The sequence below is a fragment of the Triticum aestivum genome, chromosome 3B, assembly GCF_018294505.1.
Source record: "Triticum aestivum cultivar Chinese Spring chromosome 3B, IWGSC CS RefSeq v2.1, whole genome shotgun sequence".
NCBI classification, from domain to species: Eukaryota; Viridiplantae; Streptophyta; class Magnoliopsida; order Poales; family Poaceae; genus Triticum; species Triticum aestivum.
In genome coordinates, this window is record NC_057801.1 from 391,840,551 (window position 1) to 391,852,880 (window position 12,330).

Sequence of the window (12,330 nt, forward strand, 5' to 3'; positions counted from 1 at the left end):
GAACATCGACATACATCCTCGTCTCTCGGAGTTGCGGTTATTCCTAACCCTAGCTCCCTACTTGTGGTTACTTGTCTCTTAGCTTGTACTTATCTTATTTTGTGCTTGCTTGTCTAAATAATTGTTATATTCACTCTCTTGCTTTGTACTAGTATTACCTTTGCAATTTTTAGGCTGAAAGGATCGAGAAGAGGTGTCTAGAGGGGGGTGATTAGACACTAAGTACCAAAAGGTGCAGTTTTTAACTTCTTTAAGTTCAAGTGGAGTTTAGGCACAAGTTTAACAATCACAACACATAACAAGCAAGCATGCAAAGAGTATATGAGCAGCGGAAAGTAAAACATGCAACTTGCGAGAATGTAAAGGGATGGGATTGGAGGATTCAAACGCAATTGGAGACACGAATGTTTTTGCCGTGGTTCCGATAGGTGGTGCTATCGTACATCCACGTTGATGGAGACTTCAACCCACGAAGGGTAACGGTTGTGCGAGTCCACAGAGGGCTCCACCCACGAAGGGTCCATGAAGAAGCAACCTTGTCTATCCCACCATGGTCGTTGCCCACGAAGGACTTGCCTCATTAGCGGTAGATCTTCACGAAGTAGGCGATCTCCTTGCCCTTACAAACTCCTTGGTTCAACTCCACAATCTTGTCGGAGGATCCCAAGTGACACCTAGCCAATCTAGGAGACACCACTCTCCAAGAAGTAACAAATGGTGTGTTGATGATGAACTCCTTGCTCTTGTGCTTCAAATGATGGTCTCCCCAACACTCAACTCTCTCTCACAGGATTTGGATTTGGTGGAAAGAAGATTTGAGTGGAAAGCAACTTGGGGAAGGCTAGAGATCAAGATTCGTATGGTAGGAATGGAATATCTTGGCCTCAACACAAGTGTAGGTGGTTCTCTCTCAGAAAATGTATGCTGGAAGTGTAGGTTCGTTCTGATGGCTCTCTCCACGGATGAAGAGTGGGTGGAGGGGTATATATAGCCTCCACACAAAATCTAATAGTTACACACAAGTTTCCAATCTCGGTGGGACCGAATTAAACTCGGTCGGACCGATTCAGCAAATCTAGTGACCGTTAGGATTTTTAGTGGGACCAACATGCAACTCGGTAGGACCGATATGGTTAGGGTTAGGGCATAACATAATCTCGGTGAGACCGATTACACAAACTCGATGGGACCGATTTTGGTAATAAGCCAACCAGAGAGTTGGTCAGGCAAACTCGGTTTGACGGATTACACAAACTCGGTGGGACCGATTTTGGTAATAAGCTAACTAGAGAGTTTGCATTGTAATCTCGGTAGTACCGATTACTCAAACTCAGTGAGACCGATTTTGGTAATGACATACACAGAGAGATTACAATCCCATCTCGATGAGACTGAGATCCCTATCGGTGAGACCGATTTGCCTAGGGTTTGTGGCAGTGGCTATGACATCTGAACTCGGTGGCGCCGGATAGAAAGAATTGGTGGGGCTGATTTGGACTTTTGGTTTAGGACATATGTGGATGTGAGAAAGTAGTTGAGGGCTTTGGAGCATATCACTAAGCACTTTGAGCAAGCAAGCCATTAAGCAACACCTCATCCCTCTTGATAGTATTGGCTTTTCCTATAGACTCAATGTGATCTTGGATCACTAAAATATAAAATGTAGAGTCTTGTGTTGAAGCTTGAGCCAATCCTTTGTCCTTAGCATCTTGAAGGGGTTCCATATCCTTTAGTCCATGCCACTTCTTTTGTTGAACTCATATGAAACATACTAGGTAAAAGTGTTAGTCCAACAAGAGATATGTTGACATTAATTACCAAAATCACCTAGGGAGCACTTGTGCTTTCAATCTCCCCCTTTTTGGTAATTGATGAGAACATCAAAGCTTTAGATAAAGATATATAGAATAGCAAGTAAAGCTTTGGAAAGACATGTAACATGCATAGGCTCCCCCTACATGTATGCAATCATGTGAATATGAAATATAGAAGCATGTGAGTGCATAAACATGACAGAGTAGGAAATGTGTTACATGTATCTTGGCTATATGCATCAGAGCAAAAGATGTGAATATGGGAAATGTACCTTCATGCTCATGAGTCCTTCTGGCAAACAGTATGTACAACAGTAAGAATTCCTCATACACATGATTGTGATGCATATACTTACCTTGTGGTCTTGAGTTGGCTTAGGATGGAATGAACCTGCGTAAACAAGGTTAGATAACACAGATACACCTACTAGCCAGAGCAAACAGAAGGAAACCACAAGAGTACCAAGACTGGGATGACATGTAGAGAGTGAGTACTAAGTACCACATTGGATATAGACATGTCCCCAAAGGTAAAGATGGGCAATGAATTTAAAGAATTTCTTTCCCTTAGATGTCTTGCTCCCCTTGAATCTAGCATGGGATACTGGGAGAAGATAGGGAATAGAAAATCAGAGCTCAAAAAACAAATGAACAGAGCTAATGCAAATAAGCACATATGAACATGTCTTTCCCCTCAAGAAGACATGTGTCATCTCTCCTCTTGAACACCAAGCATCTGGGATCCTTGAAGATTACTCTCTCCTTGAGTATTCTACCCCCCTAGAGATGTGAGTATTCTCTCCCCCTAGAGATATGATTAAGCTTTGATGTGATCTCTCTCTCCCCCTTTGACATCAATTTCCAAGAAGGGCCTTCTGGAATTTGTCGTGAATGGGTTTGGTCCTTGAGTCACAGCACAAAGCACTAAGGAAAATGTGATGCTTGTACAGGACAAGATTCATTGAGTGGAGCTGGATCAAAAGTAATGCAGGAATAAATGGCAAAATGTTTTTTCCTGTAGTGAAATCGGTGGCACCGAGTGGTATGCTTCGGTTGCACCGAAAGGATTCGATTGGACCGAAAGCATCAAACCGGTGAGACCGAGTTCATCGCAGAGAAAACACTTGTCACCTCAGCTCACTAGACAAGTAAGATCTCTGAAAGATTTGCAATGAATTGGATGCAGGGAATGCAGAACAAAATAGAAAAGAAAAGAAATCTAGATGAAGTTTTTTTTGAAAGGGGAAACAAATATGCACGAGACAAATGCAAGAGCACAGAAAAGAACTCAAGAGAACTTCATCTAGAGATGCTCGGCGACAAGGTCACCTGTGTTAGAGTATATTGACTTAGGAGTCAAGTGAGATCACTTGATCATAGGTCATACTCATCGTTTAAGCTCAAAATGGGGTTACCATTTTTCGTTTAAGCATCTTGATGTATTAACATCTTGTCGAGTTGCTTTGACTCATGACTTGGAGTAAAGCTTCTCTAAGATGGAATAACATACCTTGGGTGGTGGTGTTGATCGTGATCATGTAGTTGAACTTATGTGGGTTGCTCAAGGTTGATGTAGCCCATCAAGAGTTGGGAGCACCACTTGGAATTTGAGTTCATCTACCTACATGGGTTAGTTTTTGCAAGGAAGTGCACTTGTGTATCCAAAATGACGATCATGAAACTCAACATAGAATTTGTCAAAGGATATGTTTGAATGGTTTCGTGCTTCCTTGTCTTCAACCACTGTTGTGTAGAGACTTGGTGATGTAGAGATTGCTCAAGATGTGAGTGAGTTGTAATCCCATAGATTTAGATTCATCCAAGTACCTACATGGGTTAGATAACATGCAAGGTGCAAATATATCCAAGACATAAGATTATCATCATAAGAGAAATATCAAGGATTAGTCATAGGCTCATGCCTTGCATGTATCAAATGGAGTTCCTACTCCAAGTTTGAAGCATCAATGATGTTCAATTCACCTCTTAACCTTCAAAACACTCTCTCATCAAGTGGTTTAGTGAATATATCTGCTAATTGCTTTTTGGTGCGAACATGCTTAAGATTAATGTCCCCTTTGGCAACATGATATCGAATGAAATGATGACGAACTTCAATATGCTTAGTTCGAGAGTGTTGCACGGGATTGTGAGCAATTTTGATAGCACTTTCATTGTCACAAAGTAATGGAACATGTTTCTCATATATCCCATAATCTTTAAGAGTTTGGGTCATCCAAAGTAATTGAGCACAACATGAACCAGCGGTAATGTATTTTGCTTCGGCGGTGGATAAGGATACTGAGTTTTGTTTCTTGGAAGACCAAGACACAAGAGAACTACCAAGAAATTGACAAGTACCCGAAGTGGACTTTCTATCAACCTTGTCACCGGCATAGTCCGAGTCGGAGTAGCCAACAAGATCGAAAGAGGCCCTCTTTGGATACCAAATGCCAAAATTTGGTGTATGGATTAAGTATCTCACTATCCTTTTCACGGCCTTAAGATGACATTCTTTAGGAGCAGCTTGATATCGTGCACACATGCACACACTTAGCATGATATCGGGATGTGAAGCACATAGATATAACAATGAACCAATTATAGATCGATAAACCTTTTGATCAACCGGTTCACCATCTTTGGTCAAATCAACATGTCCACTAGTAGGCATGGGTGTAGTTATACCTTTGCATTCTTGCATATTGAACTTCTTGAATAAGTCCTTGGTGTACTTTGTTTGAGAAACAAAGGTACTTCCTTAGTTTGCTTGATTTGCAAACCAAGAAAGAATTTGAGTTCGCTCATCATAGACATCTCAAACTTCTCCGACATTAGCTTCCCAAACTTTTCACTAAAATGAGGGTTAGTAGAACCAAATATAATATCATTAACATAGATTTGGCACACAAATAGTTCTCCATTAACCCTTTTAGTAAAAAGAGTAGAATCTATTTTTCCAATTTCAAAGCCTTTCTCAATAAGGAACTTGGTCAAGCATTTATACCACGCTCTAGGAGCTTGTTTAAGACCATAAAGAGCTTTGTGAAGTTTGTAAACATGACCAGGTTTCTTAGGATTAACAAAGCCGGGAGGTTGTTTAACATAAACTTCCTCCTCTATTTCACCATTTAGAAAAGCACTTTTAATGTCCATTTGGTACAAGGTGATATCATGGTGATTAGCATAGGCAAGTAAGATGCGAATGGACTCAAGTCTAGCAACGGGAGCATAAGTCTCACCATAGTCCATACCTTCGACTTATGTGTAGCCTTGGGCGACGAGACGTGCTTTGTTGCGAACTACTTGTCCATCTTCATCTTGCTTGTTGCGAAACACCCATTTGGTACCGATGATGTTGTGGTTGTTGTCGGGCTTCTCAACCAATGTCCAAACTTGATTTCTCTCAAAGTTGTGTAGCTCTTCATGCATGGCATTTATCCAATCCGGATCTTCCAATGCTTATTCAACCTTCATAGGTTCAATGCTAGAGATGAATGAATAGTGTTCACAAAAGTTAGCTAAACGAGTTTTAGAGCGAGTGATTCTCCCGGTTTGGATATCTTTGTAGATTTGCTCGACGGGATGGTCTTTAGCAATTCTTGATCGAACTCGTGACAACTTTTGCTTGGGTCTTGGTTGAACATCTTCTTCATCTTGTTCTTCTTCTTTGCCTTCTTCATTGTTGACGTTGTCGTTCTCTTGTCGTGGTGGAAAAGGAGGTTGTTGACGTTCGTCTTGGTGCACTTCCTCGTTTTCTTCATCTTCGTGTGTCCCACTTGTGGATGCTTCCGTATCAACTCTTGGCTCACCTTGTCGTGAGGTAGAAGCTTCCACTTGGACGGACGAGGTACTCTCCTTCACCTCCGTTGGATGAATCTTGCCAATAGACAAGTCTTGAATTGCTTCCGAGGGGTCTTTGTCTCCTACATCAATTGGCAATTGCTCTACTTGCGAGCTGTTAGATTCATCAAACTTCACATCTACCGTTTCTTCAACCTTTCGGGTGAAATTGTTGTAGACACGGTAGGTGTGAGAGTTTGAGCCATAACCAAGTAGGAAACCTTCATGAGACTTAGGAGCAAATTTAGAACGACGATGCTTATCAAGAATGTAGCACTTTGAGCCGAATACTCAAAAGTATCCAACTTGGGGTTTGTTACCGGTGAGAAGCTCGTATGCCATCTTGCCGAGTAGCTTGTGAAGATACAAGCGTTTTCTTGCATGACAAGCTGTCTCAACCGCTTCCGCCCAAAAGTGCTTCAGCGTCTTGTACTCATCAAGCATCGTTCTCGCCATTTCGATGAGCGTCCGGTTCTTCCTCAACAACTCCATTTTGTTGAGGTGTGTACGTAGCCGAGAACTCATGTGAAATCCCTTCTTCGTCAAGAAAGGTGTCCACATTTGCGTTCTTGAACTCCGTTTCGTTGTCGCAGTGAACTTTCTTGATCTTCACTTTAAATTGATTTTGGGTCTTCCTAGCGAAGTTTTTGAAGATCTTCTAAACCTGCGATTTATCATCGAGAAAGAACACCCGCGTAAATCTTGAATCAACTATAACTAGACCAAAAGAATTTCCACCGAGACTTTTGTAAGCGTTGGGACCAGAAAGATCCATGTGAAGTAGCTCGAGTGGCCTCCTTGTGGTCATGATGTTCTTCATGGGATGCCTTCCTCCAACCTGTTTACGTGCCTGACAAGCGCTACAAAGTCTATCCTTATCAAATATGACATCGTTAATGCCAAGGATATGATTTCCTTTAATAAGCTTGTCAAGGTTTCGCATGCCAACATGACCTAATCGTCTATGCCATAACCAACCTTTAGAGGATTTAGTAATAAAGCAAGTTCTAGGTTGAGCCTTTTTAGTGAAATCAACAATGTATAGATCACCTCTACGTACACCGGTAAAGACCATTTTATGATTATCTCTACGAAACACTTGGCAATATACTTCAGTAAATAGGACATTGAAACCGAAATCAGCAAGTCTAGATACTGAGAGTAAGTTGTAGCCAAGAGATTCAACGAGCATGACATTTTGAATGGTGCTATCATGTGATATGGCCACCTTACCGAGGCCAACCACCTTACCCTTTGAGTTATCACCAAAAGTGACATACTTTTGAGGACCATCATTTTCAGGAAGCTCACGAAACATATCTTTATCTCCGGTCATGTGATCGGTACATCGACTGTCAAGAACCCATTCCTTTCCTCCTGGCATATATCCCCGAAGATTTGCCATAAGACCAAAATGACTCATTGCATCATCAATATCAAAGTCACTATCATCATCCTCATCATAGTATCCATGTTCAACATCATCATGTGGTGGATCAAATCCTAGAGAGGGTGATTTGTTAGAGTGAGTTTGACAATGATCTTGTTTATGAATTTTTATAGCTTCAGAAATGATATCACTAATAATTCCAACATCTCCTTTGGCACGCATGAGGTTTGTAAGCTCAAATAGACAATCACCAAACATAGGATCACTGGAATTCATCTTACTCAAGGCAATAGACTTATGGAGAATTTCATCTAGATTTTTCAAGGAATAATTTGGAAAATGTTCCTTAAGAAATTTCCATATGGTGTAGGCACAGTTAAGAGTAGGCAAACATCCAATCAAGTTTCTAGGCAAGCCTCTAGTGATAAGTTCAACAGTTCTAAGATTGCGAATCATGTCAATTGACTCATCAAGAGTAGGATGCATAGGATCAACATGAGGTGCACAAGGGCTAGCAATGTACTTGTTCAAATGATATTGACTAAAAATCACAAGCATCTCATTTTTCCACTCATGAAAGTACTCTCCATCAAGTATAGGCGCTCTATGTCTAAGACTCCCAATAGTAGACTCATCCATCTTCCTCCAATGGTGTTTAAACCAAAGCAATGGAGACCAAAGCTCTGATACCAATTGAAAGGATCGAGAAGAGGTGTCTAGAGGGGGGGTGATTAGACACTAAGTACCAAAAGGTGCAGTTTTTAACTTCTTGAAGTTCAAGTGGAGTTCAGGCACAAGTTTAACAATCACAACACATAACAAGTTCAGGCACAAGTGACCCAGCCTCCACATTAATGGATACGCATCCGCGGGCATTCTCATATGCCCTAAATGAGGATGATTCTGTTGCCAAGATCCTCAAATCCACTGATCCTGCCTCGATCTTCAGTCTGCCTCTTTCGATCCAGGCCAGGGAAGAGATCAGAGAGATACAACAAAGGTCCGCACACGTCGGTCTGGACAGTGGATCGGTTGATACTTGGGTCTGTGACCTGGGATGATACTCGTCTAAGAAATACTATATCCACTGCTTCAGACAGGTAATGGCTGATGAGGCCTTTGGATGGCTATGGAAAGCCAAATGCCCGATCAAGTTCAAGATGTTTGGGTGGCTGCTTATGGTAGATCGGTTGAACACCAGGAATATGCTGAAGCGACGGCACTATAATGTGGATGGGGGCGACTATACTTGCATGCTCTGCCAAAACCCACCCGAGGAAACCGTGGAACATCTCTTCTTCACGTGCCCTTTTGCCCAACAATGCTGGAGTAGGATTGGTCTGATGTGGCCAGGGGGGACCAACAGGCTTGCCATTTTGCATGGTGGTAGAGATGACTGGCGTCGGCCGCTTTTCATGGACATCTTCTTGCTTGCTGCTTGGAGCCTGTGGATGGAAAGGAACAACCAACATTTCAGGAGGATCCCGCATTCGTTTGGGGCATGGTTAGCTAGATTTAAACATTTGCTGGGTTTGGTGACCCACAACTGTCCGGAGAAGGTTCATCCTTTCCTCTCTGATTTCATTGTTAGTTTCGGCAGCTAGCTTTGTATCAATCATGGCCGGGGGGCCTAATACCCCTTTGTAACACAAATGTAACTATTCTGTTGTGAGTAATACAAAGTCAGTGGGAGCCTCTCCCACTGTCACCAATTCTTCAAAAAAAACAAGCAAGCATGCAAAGAGTATATGAGCAGCGGAAAGTAAAACATGCAACTTGCGAGAATGTAAAGGGATGGGATTGGAGGATTCAAATGCAATTGGAGACACGGACGTTTTTGTCGTGGTTTCGATAGGTGGTGCTATCGTACATCCATGTTGATGGAGACTTCAACCCACGAAGGGTAACGGTTGCACGAGTCCACGGAGGGCTCCACCAACGAAGGGTCCACGAAGAAGCAACCTTGTCTATCCCACCATGGTTGTTGCCCACGAAGGACTTGCCTCACTAGCGGTAGATCTTCACAAAGTAGGCGATCTCCTTGCCCTTACAAACTCCTTGGTTCAACTCCACAATCTTGTCGGAGGCTCCCAAGTGACACCTAGCCAATCTAGGAGACACCACTCTCCAAGAAGTAACAAATGGTGTGTTGATGATGAACTCCTTGCTCTTGTGCTTCAAATGATAGTCTTCCCAACACTCAACTCTCTCTCACAGGATTTGGATTTGGTGGAAAGAAGATTTGAGTGGAAAGCAACTTGGGGAAGGCTAGAGATCAAGATTCATATGGTAGGAATGGAATATCTTGGCCTCAACACAAGTGTAGGTGGTTCTCTCTCAGAAAATGTATGCTGGAAGTGTAGGTTCGTTCTGATGGCTCTCTCCATGAATGAAGAGTGGGTGGAGGGGTATATATAGCATCCACACAAAATCTAACCATTACACACAAGTTTCCAATCTCGGTGGGACCGAATTAAACTCGGTCGGATCGATTCAGCAAATCCAGTGACCGTTAGGATTTTCGGTGGGACCGACATGCAACTCTGTAGGACCGATATGGTTAGGGTTAGGGCATAACATAATCTCAGTGAGACCGATTACACAAACTCGATGGGACCGATTTTGGTAATAAGCTAACCAGAGAGTTGGTCAGGCAAACTCGGTTTGACCGATTACACAAACTCGGTGGGACCGATTTTTGTAATAAGCTAACTAGAGAGTTTGCATTGTAATCTCGATAGTACCGATTAATCAAACTCGGTGAGACCGATTTTGGTAATGGACTTACATAGAGAGATTACAATCCCATCTCGATGAGACCGAGATCCCTATCAGTGAGACCGATTTGCCTAGGGTTTGTCGCAGTGGCTATGACATGTGAACTCGGTGGCACCGGATAGAAAGAATCAGTGGGGCCGAGTTGGACTTTTGGTTTAGGACATATGTGGATGTGAGAAAGTAGTTGAGGGCTTTGGAGCATATCACTAAGCACTTTGAGCAAGCAAGCCATTAAGCAACACCTCATCCCCTCTTGATAGTATTGGCTTTTCCTATAGACTCAATGTGATCTTGGATCACTAAAATATAAAATGTAGAGTCTTGTGCTTGAAGCTTGAGCCAATCCTTTGTCCTTAGCATCTTGAAGGGGTTCCACATCCTTTAGTCCATGCCACTTCTTTTGTTGAACTCATCTGAAACATACTAGGTAAAAGTGTTAGTCCAACAAGAGATATGTTGACATTAATTACCAAAATCACCCAGGGAGCACTTGTGCTTTCATAGGCTCATGCTCATATTCCGCATTATTGCCTAAAATTGCTAAGTAACAATTAAAATTTGGAATTGTACCTATTCACCCCCTCTAGTCCATCTCGATCATTTCAATTGGTATTAGAGCCTCGTGCTCTATTCTTGTGGCTTAACCGCCCTAGAGCAAGATGAACCCCGATGGGACTCCCCTTGTTGCAAATTCGAAGGAGAAGGGCACGGCTTCTTCGGAAGTCAAGTCATTCACTTCTGAGTATTTGGACCTGGCCCTTCCTAAGAAAATGGAGGAGCATGATGCTTCTCTTGAGGCCTTGGTCCAAATGAGGTTAGCCGCATTAACCACGATTCTCGCACCACTTGCAAATCCCGGTGGTGCGGCCTCGAGGCCAACTGTGCCTACTCTTTCTCTTGGCCAACAACCTCCTAGTAGTGATCACTCTAGTGTTCCATGGATTTATGCAAGACCTCAAGTAGAGAAACCTAAGTATAACCCTGGGGGAAACTCCCATTGCTTGATGACAATTCCGATTTTGCTTTGTGGAGAGTTGGTATGCAGGACCATCTTAGGTACACCAATGATAAAATGTTGGACATCTTGGAGTATGGCTACAACCCTATCGACCCAAAGAATCTCACTCCAAGAGAAACATATGACAAGCATCTCAACGACGCCGCAATCATGTGCATAAGGAAAGGAATGAATGATAAGCAAAGGAGACCTTAAGTACACATCACAAGTGACAAGGAATTATGGGATAGCATTCCGAGGACCAAGACCGATTCCTCCATTCTCCGGCTTGCTCAGTATGAAATTGCCAAAGGTCAATTGCAAATGTTTTGTGTGGAGAAAGGTGAATCCCCCAAGCAGCTCCTTGAGCGTTTCATGATTCTCTCCACCAACTTTGAGTCATGTGATTGCGACAAGACACAAGATGGATTTAACTTGACTAAGCGTTTTCTTGTGGACAAATTGCTCCATGCTCTTGCTCTGTATCATCACCAAATGGTGTGGGACATAAGGAAACACCATGGATTCAAGGGAATGACTCCCGATGATATCATATCCACTTTTCAGCTATTTGAAGAAACTAAGGCAAATGCTACAAAACATCTTGCCATGCATGGTTCCTCAACGTCAAAGATCAATCTTGCTTTGAAGGCCAAGCATGCATGTGAGCAAGAGCAAAGTGAAGAAGAAGATGAAGAAGGTGATGAGATTGACTCTAGCGAGAGCCCATCATATGAAAGACATTTCCCTCTTTGTCAAGATGTTTAGCGCAAGAAAATTCAAGGGAAGATTCCAGAAGACGAAAGTAAGAAAGTGCTACAACTATGAAGAAACCAACCACTTCTCCAACGATTGTCCTTATGAGAAGAGAGAAGATAAACCAAGGTTTCCCAAGGCCTTTCCTAAGAAGAAGTTGCCAAACCCATTGAACTCCAAACTCAAGAAGAGAGATGGGAAGGCAATGGTCGCTCAAGAAGAATCCGATCCGGATGATGTTGGTGGTGTGGCCAGAGTATCTCAAGATCCTCATAACACCTTGAGGCTAGTCAACAAGAGTGGTGAGGTCACCTGCAACTACATGAAAGACTACAAGGGCAACACTCACAAATGCCTAATGGATAAGGTCGTGGTGGAAGACGGAGACAAAACTCTCCTCACAAGGTCAAGGTAACCCCACGTTCAAACCCTCCTCTTTTCACTCCTTCTACTCCTAGTGATGAATACCTTGATGCGAAGGATAATCATGATGATGATGATGATGATGATGATGATATGGATGATCCTATGCTTGCTAAACTAGATAAGTTCATGTGCTCCCTCAAAGGAAAGAAGCTCACTATGTTTCGCATGCTTATGGAGATGGTGAGTAAGCACACCATCACCATTAAGGAACTCAAAACCCTCGTCACCAAGGAAAAGGAAAAAATATGAAATCCTTGAGCAAGAAGTCCAATATGAGGAAGCACAAAATGATGAACTATGCTTAAAAATTGGTGCAATCATTGATG